At 37.3% G+C, this 10,883-nt stretch overlaps 1 pseudogene; it reads left to right on the top strand.

Moving 5' to 3' along the window:
* The first annotated feature begins 9,441 nt into the window (after positions 1 to 9,441).
* On the top strand, positions 9,442 to 10,282 carry LOC117718714 (high mobility group protein B1 pseudogene; annotated as a pseudogene).
* The last annotated feature ends 601 nt before the right edge of the window (positions 10,283 to 10,883 follow it).

Here is a 10,883-nt window from a genome sequence, read left to right as displayed (position 1 = left end):
TAAAACAGCAGGTTAGCTGTATAAAATATATTGAGAGCATGAAATAAATCAGAAGTTTAGAAGTATCATCATGCAGGGATGATGAGATGGACCAGTAGGTGTAGGCTTTTGCTGTCAAGTAACAGCCTGAGTTAGACTCCTAGGACCCGTGTGATGGAAAAAGAGAAAACCCTACTGCAAGCTGTCCTCAGACTTCCATACATGTACTGTGGTGCTCAAATGCTTTTTCCCTCTTTCTGACTCTTGCATGCACAAGGAAGACACAAATTAATACATAAGCATAATGAGAATTTTCATATGGGTATTTGCAATTCACATGCAACATAAAAGGTACTGTGTTTATCAGTGGATCACTGAATTCTTACCAGGTTTATGATTTTGCAGAAGTTCCTGCCCTTCTTTGTGTTTACAGGGATGAAGTAAGGATGGATAAAAAAGAGTAAGGGTTGGCTGTGGAACTTAAAGCATTGGTTAGCACATAATAGTTGCCCAGAAGGTGTCTTTCTCTATTACTAGCCTTTGATGGTGAGTGCTATTATTATTTTAGACTAAACATATTAATTTATGCCTGACCATAGCTTAAGTACCTCTACAGGATCCTATATTAAACTCTCCATTTCATGTCTCAATCCCATTGGTGGTGTGTCCTTCCTTGATTGGATTTGTTCCTTTTTACTCTTTCCTCCATGCTCTGTGAGTCCTATGTAATGTAAAATCTAAGAGAACAGTAAACTCTCTTCAGCACAGTCCTGGCTGTAGTCAGGAAGCCACACCTGGCTGTAGATGCTGAGATTGTATTTGTAAATGGCTGATGGATGAAATGACTAAGTGGATGCTCAGACTTCGTGGTCCCAATTAGGATTCTTAGACGGCGATATGTAAAATCAAGTTTGATGGATAATTCTTCACAAGGTAAAAACGAGATCTCCCCATGATGTACAACACGTGGACTTTCAGGTATAAATACTACACTGAGTTTTAGATCTGGGCCTGGCATCTCTTCATAGCATTGAAATGTGACATTCAAAAATGGTACAATTGCTGCTCATTTTGTGGCTCAGTTCTCATCTGTCTTGAAGGGTATTATTTTGGTCCATGGCCCACTTTCACAAGGCTCTTTTCTCTAATGTAGCCAGCATATCATCTGACCCCCTAATTACTGAAGAGAGTCAGAATCCCAGTGCTTTTGAAGTGCCTACAGGTAATGTGAATCATTAGAAGCATATGTCATAAAAACCGAAGACATTTTTCAAATCACTTAAATTATAATAATTAATTTAATATGCTTCATATGTTCAAACTATATTTAGTTTCAAGCCATATGCTTTCTTACATGAAATGGAGTTCCAGATTTTTCTATTTCTTTTAAAATATAAGGTTTAAATAGAAATGTGTCCGGCACATTAAGAGTTAACACATGCTCACTAGGGAAACATGACGATATCTGTAATAACTATGAAGACTAAAGAAATTGTCTAAAATAGTGACCTATATTTAATGGTGGTGATATCATAAATTTGGTTGTACTGCAATCGATATAGAGTCCCTGTGTCCAGCAGCCTGAGCTTTGTGTTTAGACAAAGACCTTGGTAGCTAACTGCTAAGAATATTGATAGCACAGCTTGAGTTATCTTATAGCCAATGCTCTTAGCTCGACTTTGCAGACATTTCTTTTCAGTTCTCAAAAAAGTGTGGTTTTTCAAAATAGTTTAGGCAGTATGCTATATGTTTTATGGTTTCTCTTCAGGTTTTTCTAGTTCCCTTCACAATTTTGGACTGGAGCTCACTGTCACAAAGCCTGCCCTGTCTCTAGTTTTTGTTCTTTACACTCTTTCACTAACTTTTAAAACCACAGATTGCAGAGGTTTAAGGTATACAGTATGCTGCTTTATGATTTCCCCTCCTTCATCCTTCCTTCCATTCTGTTACTGTCTCAGGCCCACGTCACAGCTAAGCCACGCCATTGTGGCTGAGGCGATAATTAAGTACAAGTGAAAAAACTTCTGACAATCTACACAGTGCCAAATAAAATATTTTATGACATAAACATAACTTAAAGTGGAAATATTCATCATTCAAGGCCTGACTCTACTTTCTTAGACTGACTTTTTTTTTTTTTTTTTCATCTCTTAAGATGGCATTTAATATGTGGCTTATCTGGCAAACACAGAGGAGTAGATTCCTTTTAATTTGCTCTTACTGCTTTCAACAATTGTTAGGTAGCTGAACTGATGAGGAGATAAAATTAGGAAAGCAGATGACTTTTGGACATGACAGGCTGTGATTGCAGGTATTATTAATTGTTTAAACTCTCAGGCGCCCAGTCTCTGGCTTTCATGGATTTACATGTGAAGAAGCAGTGACATCATTTTAGGAAGCAGTTTTTGACAGACAGACATGGGATTTTTTTTTTTTTAAGCTTTGACTCAGAACTTCTAATGATTCTTTGGTTTGTTTAAGGAAAAAGAATGCCTATTAGTTTCAATTTGCATACTCGAGGTTACTTTACTGACATAGCGAACTGTGCCACTATCCCTTCTAAAAGGGTTGTATATAAACTCACCCCGATTGATTCCCAGGAGACTTTGGCAACCAGAACTGACACCACTTATTTATCTAAATTTTGAAAGGTTCTTATTTCAAATACACACTTATACTTAAAAAAAAAATCTAGAGACAGAAATATAGTTTGACCACATGTGTAAATCCTTGGGAATTTGGCTGAAAGTATGATATTATTTAGTGTCTGTAAACTCAAATTAGCCACAGAAAGAATTATGTCCAAGCCAGAATGTAACACCACTAACCAGACGCCTGGATGGAGCTGACTACCTTTCCCTGCCCCTGCGTCCACTAATATCCCTGCAACAAGAGAAGAGGCAAGTATATTTTCATTTTGTAAAGTCTACTTCATTGCAAGCCAGCTGTAACCTTAATGATCAACAGCTGTAAGCACTCAGCAGCCAAAAGAAAAGAAGAATTAAAGTGTAATAGAGATTTAGAAAATAGATGAATTGACAGGTGTTGGAATCGTGCATGGTCCATTATTGTTCAATAATAAGTGAGTTACGGAAGAGGATTCTGACCAAATGTTTACGTGAAGAACATCTTCCAGTATTAAAAAGTACTAATGACGGGGATTTAGCACTAAAGAATTGAACTCTGAGCCATCAGTGTCTTCCTTAGTCCTAACCCTCTTGCACTTACTCTTTTGTTTCAGTTCAGTTAGATACTGATATTGGAAAAGTGTGACTTCATTTTGTTGCATGTATGCTTTGAAAAAACAAATTAGCTAATTGTCAAATATTAAAATAAAACAGTCCATTTTAATCTTAAAGTGTGACTTACTAATGAGCACATTCTTCTGCTCAGAAAATAAGAGTTAAAGCTTTAGCTTAAAGTTCTAATTTTTGCCAAATTAATATGTTATGCTATCAGTTAGGCTATGAAAATCTTTGAGAATTTTTGAATATTACTAAATACTTTGTCACACATTTATACTTTCTGGACTTTTGCTGTTTTATACATTTTTTAAAACTACTTTTGACTAAAATGTTTAAAAAGTATTCTATCTATAAATACAGAGCAATATTATATGATTCCCCAGCAATTAAATTCTTTTTGTCAGGTGATTCTCTTTCCTTGCATTAAAGATGAGACTTATTCACAGATTTTCAAATACATTGAGTTACACATTGATTATTTAAACTTATAAAACCTATAATTCACTCCCCAATGTTTTTTGCCAGTCAACAAACGTTATTTTATGATATCCCACTCATGTTCAGGGAATAAGCAAGTTACATGGCAAACTTCAAATTCCTGTGTATAGTGATCATGAAGGTGAGAGCTTGTAGTTTGACATAACAATTGGGGATGCCAGGCAGCTGGGTGAGAACAGTAAGTAAAGACCCCTCTTTGATCAACTGACCATTTGCTTGGTTCTCAGGCCCAACAGATGATGGAATAGACATTTCCCACAGAACTGTGATTGAATTAACTTCCTGCAACTCATCACACTGCAATGTTCCATTAAAGCCTCAACATACTTTGGAGCTTCCATAGATCCTTTGCTCTTCTTCACTTTGTCCCGAATAGCAGTAGAGAAGCTACTGCTTCTGAGTTTGCCTGAGTTTGGCAATCCGTGATGCTGCATTGCCATTTCACAGAACATAGGAAACCTGCCGGCGTCAGACACACCAGATTCAGAATCAACGGTGTGAGTTGTATGAATCCCTGACCTTTTGGGTCCTTGTGCCAATCCAGAATGCTACTGAAGTACCTTGTGGAGAAAATCTAGACTCCATCTCTCATTGGAATTGTGTTCTTATAGTTTAATTCCCTCCCTCCTGTTGTGTAATTATTTCAATGCAAGGGGCACAATGGACATAAATTACTGTACATTAAAAATGCACTTATTTGCCTCTCTTTTACTCTTTTTGGTGTATATGACATATAACAGCGAGGCTCATAATGTCCTACTTGTTCTCGCTATTAAAAAACACTTTATAATTCATACTGCAGAATATTCTGGTAAAGCCTCTGGCAAATGCATACAGTAAATCAATCCTGCCCTTGCAGAAGTTTTAATTTGCATGCCTGTGTCTCTGGAAACATTCTGGAGTCTTCTAAGAAAGCATTCCTGTGTCTGTCTCTATTAATAGTCCATATGGCAAACGCTTCGAGATAACAGAACTTCTCTTGTCTAAAGCCAAACTATCCCTTTTCTGTTTGGAACTCTCAGTTGGAACTTAACAAGATTCTGGAAATTATACAGAGAATAAAAGCACAGTGAAATCGAGAGAATGAAAGTATACCAGAAAACAGAACTCAATATGGGCTGAGAAGGGGCACTCATATAAGACACATCTTGAAATAAAATTCCTTATACTTGGCAATAGAAATGACAATGAAGAATACATACAAATACACACACACCACACACACACACACACACACACACACACACACACACATATGGTGGAATTTATAAGATTAGCAGTTTATTTTTAAAAATTAAATGGTCTTGGTTGATATATACTGTTTTCTTATTTAATTTACCTGGGGAAGGCTAACCATGATTGCCTTTAAAATGAAAGAACTAGAACTTTTAATGCTTTTTTTTTTTTTTTTGAATGGCATCTGTTTAAATTTCATAGGTGCTCAAATGAAACTATCAAGTGTGTGCTTGCTAGTCTAGTTCTAAATGTAAAACTACCCATCCATGGCTCCAGAAAAAAACAAAACAAAAAAAACTGAATTACTACGTAAATCCTGTTTCTGTAAAGCAAAAATACAACTTTGGCATCACACTTAAAGCTTTGTGCTAATGATGAAAGAAACGGTGCAGGAAATAATGAAAGGAGAGTTCTTTCTACGTGTGTCTATTCCCCGAAAGGTCAGTGGTATCTATTCATTCCCTAAGCAGCCGCCAGCATGTTGTCTATGCTACGTGCCCAAGACGATTACACCACAGTTCATTCCTTAAAGAAATGAATAATCTACAGAGATAGGTAATAGATGATTATAAAACCACACCAAGAGAACAAGATTGTGGTATCAAATTCCCCTATGCACCACCGTCGATGGGGTAAAAGGTCTTATGCAAATGAACTACTGAATTGACTCTCAAGTACAGATATTAGCCAAATAAGTTTGTCTGAGATAAGGATGGCACAGAATAGAATATGTATAGTATTTAAAGGTAAGAAAAGGCCACCAATAGCTTTTAACAACGAAGTCTGTGACCTGCAAAAGAATGGCATCATGAGAGTGATCGTTAAAATGCAATCAGGCACAAACCTGATTAAGTGGGTTCCTGAATGTTTATTAAAGTTTGGATTGATTTATTATATGTTCAGAGTTTCAAAGACTTTACTAACTTTGCATTGCCCTGGTCCCCCTTAATATATATCCTTTAACTTATTTAATTCTACTATTTCAATAAATTCACGACCCTTGAAGCTCTATACATCACTGTCGAAATCATGACTTCATTACTATAAGCTTCTTAGACGACAAATTAGGGGTTGGGATGGAGGTGGGACAGAGCGGGTGGCGTGAACCTCAGGATACAAGCTGGAAGGTAAAGTAATCCTATCAGTTTGGTTGTGGTGTTGACTTGGCCTCTTTCTTGTTTGGTGGCTTCGGACCACATTTTTCAGCAGAACAGTGGATATAATCACAGTTCTGACATAGATAGTGCAATCATCACATGGAATAAAGCACATAAAATCATTATAAAAGAAAGCACTGTAGAAGTATAGGCGCTGCTGCCATCTCTGTGAAATTTGAATCAACTGGAATTTTAATTCTATTCTCTTATTCTTAGCAGTCTTACCAGAATACATTAGGGAAAATATTTAAAGCAAGTGTCTATTCTTGAGTCATCTGTTCAATCCAAAAAAAAAAAAAAAAAAAAAAATGATCCTGGTAACATTCTTTGCTCAGATTTTTGTTTTTCACTTAAAATTTCGTTACCTTTAGAAGAGCAAGGATGGCCTACTCAAATAGGCAATCTTCATGACAAATTTAGCCCAAGGACATATAGCTATAAAACAAGTTTATTTTGTTGTCAATACACACACCACAACACACACACCATACACACACACACAAGCACACACCACACATGCACACACGCATGCACATACAGACACACGCATTCACACACACATGCATGTGCGCACACATGCACACACACGTTTGCTTTGTGACAGTTTTTATTTCATTGTCAAGCCCTTTCTGCCAGCCCGCATTGACATTTTACCTCGGGGGATGTACACTTTTTTTTTTTTTTTGGCTGATTGCACAGCTTCCTACACAAAGTTCCATCAAGACTGGTTCTCATATACTTACGTATATGAAAGGAATGCTTTCCACTGCTTTCCAATCCCTCAAAGATTTTCCATAAGCCAGATTCTAAAGAATTCTTAATAGGAGCAAACTATTAGGGAAAATGAATATGGTCAATAGACAGGCTGAATGGAAATTAATGATGGCTGATGTAAAGCACGATGTTAGGGGAACTGGGGGAAGGAAAATTGAAAGATTATCTTTAAGTTGCCCACCGGTCATACCACGTGCTTCCTTCATTGTTTGTCCTGTCCTCATTATTTCCTTATAAAGATTCAGCCAAATATGGGAGGAAGTTATGTTCTTGGAGCCCAAGGAAGCAATGGGTTGGCTTCATGATTCATGGTTACTTCTTGACAACCCGCTTGCACATCAAGTCCAAGGGAAGAAAGAAAAAGTTGTTCAGGAGTACATCTGAGTTATACATCTCAACAGATGAGACAAAAAAGCAAAATATGAAAACAAACAAAAACAAAAAAAACAATTGCATTTCCAGATATTATCTCTAGGCAGGCTCTGGACACTCTCAAAGTGGCTAACCCAAAACAGCAAAATTTTACTGTCTTTGTTTCTGTTCTCTCCAATATCGGTGCTCAAATACTTCCTAGTATTTTCTGCCCAGAAGGAAGTGATTCTTATCAAGGAATATTCAAAACGTGACTGTGACTAAAATTAATTGGCTTTCTCTAGGTGTATTTAGGGTAGTGCTTGAAACAACAGAATAAATCATGTATGGCAAGCTTTTAGAGCAATAATATCAAAAGAAAAAATTTGTGAACTTCGTGTTGCCCTTTACTCCTCTGTGGTAAACCTAAAGAAAATATAAGGTTTCACTTCCTCAGATCGCTTGCTCCTGATTTATGTGAAATTTAAATTAATTTCCCTATAGTTATAGAAGAAGAACAATCACGCAGTACATATCCAAGTTGTCAGCCTAATTGATCTTTACTTTCTTTGTCCTAATAGTTCTTGAACTATATTCCCAATTTTACATCCTTGGCAATGAAGAGAAACTGGGAAAGCAATAATAATAATAATAATAATAATAATAATAATAATAATAATAAAATTCGTACATGGGCTTATTAAAAATTAAAAGGACAAAATGGTTTTGCCTTATCTCAAAACTATAAATGCTTGTATCTCTCACTAAGGTATTTTTTTTTAATTATAGGAATGGTTGTGTTGCCTGCTTGCATTGTGGTGCCACCACATGCATGCCTGGTTTTGTGAGGGCCAGAGAAGTGGAGTCAGTGTTTAAGACGTGAGTTACAGATGGTTGTGAGTTTCTATGTCAATGATGGAATAGAATCTTAGTCCTCTGGAATAGCAATACCTGGTCCTTTTAACTGAGGGAGTCATCTCTTGACCAACAGTGTTCATCTTATAAGTGTTTGCTGAGCACAAAAGTCATCTCACGAGAGTCCCAGCAAGCGGATTCTTACTTCTCCACTACATACAGAATTTTTAAGCATTGCTTGGTAAAAGGTTTGGCTAAATTCCATGGCATTCATAAACTTCTACCAGTAGAGCTGCCCACCAGTAAAACCCCTGTCAAGTACTGCATCCTTACAGTGGGAAGAATAAGTTAGTGGCTATTTATTTCCTAAGTGATGACTGACTGTACTACTCTATGGCCATCATCCAGTGGTTATCATCTGCATAATTAATATTATGCAGCATCAAAAAATGTATATCCCAGTTTTCAGGGAAGCAGGACAAGATGGAGCACAAGTATCAGAACGGACATAGGAGGATTGTGGTCAAATCCTAATGGGATTGGCATGGTTTCCAAACCCTATGATGTAAAGGGATCTCTATGCAAGTTTTATACCTCTAGCTTCCTGCAGTATATACCTAGAACTTAATCTACCACTCTTCACTCAGCTGCTCCTTGCTCAACTAGGTATCATTAGCTTGCACTGGATGGTTACAGTGGCCTTTGGACTTATGCTCTTGGATCTTTTTGAGTGAAAAGAGGTTTTCCCTCTTTCTCAGAGTAACACCTTAAAGCCCCAGCATGGTTTTTAAGTCGCCCGGCCCTTGTTAGTTCTCCTCTACCCATCCCTTCTACAGAGTGTAAGCCATAGATATCTCTTCTGCAGCTTGTGTTTCTCCCCTCTTTGGAGAATTTAGGTTAGTCTGTTCCTTCTTGTGGAGCAGTATCATTTAACCTTTTTATGTGATGGTTCTCCAAGCTGTCCATTAAGACAATGCAGCTAATGGTTTTTTACATCAGACAGTGCATGTCCTGTGATATTTTCCTGTATACATTTACTTCTATTATTCTTCAAGATCTTTAAGGGCGCACTACCTGACAACTCAGCACCTCTTCAGTGCATATTTCACTTTCCTGATTTCTTCTTACCATTTATTTCTGTCTATGATGCTATGTGAGTTTTTTCCTGCTGTTTGCTTATTTGCCCCACTAGTATGTGGTCTGCATGAAATCAGGAAAAGTTTTGTTTTCTTACATTGTGTTTTATTTTCATTCATTTATTTCATTCATTTCATCAATTGAGGCATCCATAAGAACAGAGAACAGAGAACAGTTCTTTGCATATTAAGAGTCACACAGCTGGCTCCCGCTCTCACAGCCATTGCAGTACATTGAGCTCCATAGAGACAGCGCCGGGGGCAAGCGAGAGCCGGACGGGCACTGGGCGACTCTGTGCCTCGCGGAGAAAACCAACTAAAGATGGGCAAAGGAGATCCTAAGAAGCCGAGAGACAAAATGTCCTCACATGCATTCTTTGTGCAAACCTGCCGGAAGGAGCACAAGAAGAAGCACCCAGATGCTTCTGTCAACTTCTCAGAGTTTCTCCAAGAAGTGCTCAGAGAGGTGGAAGACTATGTCTGCTAAAGAAAAGGGAAATTTGAAGATATGGCAAAGGCTGACAAGGCTCGTTATGAAAGAGAAATGAAAACCTACATCCCTCCCAAAGGGGAGACCAAAAGAAGTTCAAGGACCCCAATGCACCCAAGAGCCTCCTTCGGCCTTTTTCCTGTCTGTTCTGAGTACCGCCCAAAAATCAAAGGCGAGCATCCTGGCTTATCCATTGGTGATGTTGCAAAGAAACTAGGAGAGATGTGGAACAACACTGCAGCGGATGACAAGCAGCCCTACGAGAAGAAGGCTGCCAAGCTGAAGGAGAAGTGTGAGAAGGATATTGCTCCCTACAGAGCTAAAGGAAAACCTGATGCAGCGAAAAAGGGGGTAGTCAAGGCTAAAAAGAGCAAGAAAAAGAAGGAAGAGGAAGATGATGAGGAGGATGAAGAGGATGAGGAAAAGGAGGAAGAAGAGGAAGATGAAGATGAAGAAGATGATGATGATAAGTTGGTTCTAGCGCAGTTTTTTTTCTTGTCTATAAAGCATTTAACCCCCCCTGTACAAAACTCACTCCTTTTAAAGAAAATAGAAATGTAAGGCTGTGTAAGATTTGTTTTAAACTGTACAGTGTCTTTTTTTGTATAGTTAAACACACTACCGAATGTGTCTTTAGATAGCCCTGTCCTGGTGGTATTTTCAATAGCCATTAACCTTGCCTGGTACAGTCTGGGGATTGTAAATTGGCATGGAAATTTAAAGCAGGTTCTTGTTGGTGCACAGCACAAATTAGTTATATATGGGGACAGTAGTTTGGTTTTTGTTTTTCTTTTCTTTTGGTTTTATTTTTGGTTTTTTTTTTTTCCATCCTTCAGTTGTCTCTGATGCAGCTTATACGAAGATAATTGTTGTTCTGTTAAAATGAATACCACTCTGTAATTGCAAAAAAAAAATTGCGGCTGTTTTGTTGACATTCTGAATGCTTCTAAGTAAATACAATTTTTTTTTATTAAAAAAAACAAAAAAAAAAAAAAGCAAAAAAAAAAAAAACCCAAAAAAAAAAAAAAAACAAAAAAAGAGTCACACAATAATAAAATTTGCTAAATAAGTAAATTAATATTAATACTTTATAAAATAATATACATAATGTGTTGATATTGGAGTGTTAACTGACAGCAAAATTCATTGCCTCTAAATTCCC

Source organism: Arvicanthis niloticus, chromosome 13, assembly GCF_011762505.2.
Source record: "Arvicanthis niloticus isolate mArvNil1 chromosome 13, mArvNil1.pat.X, whole genome shotgun sequence".
Lineage (NCBI taxonomy): Eukaryota > Metazoa > Chordata > Mammalia > Rodentia > Muridae > Arvicanthis > Arvicanthis niloticus.
This window is presented reverse-complemented; position numbering and strand designations above follow the sequence as displayed.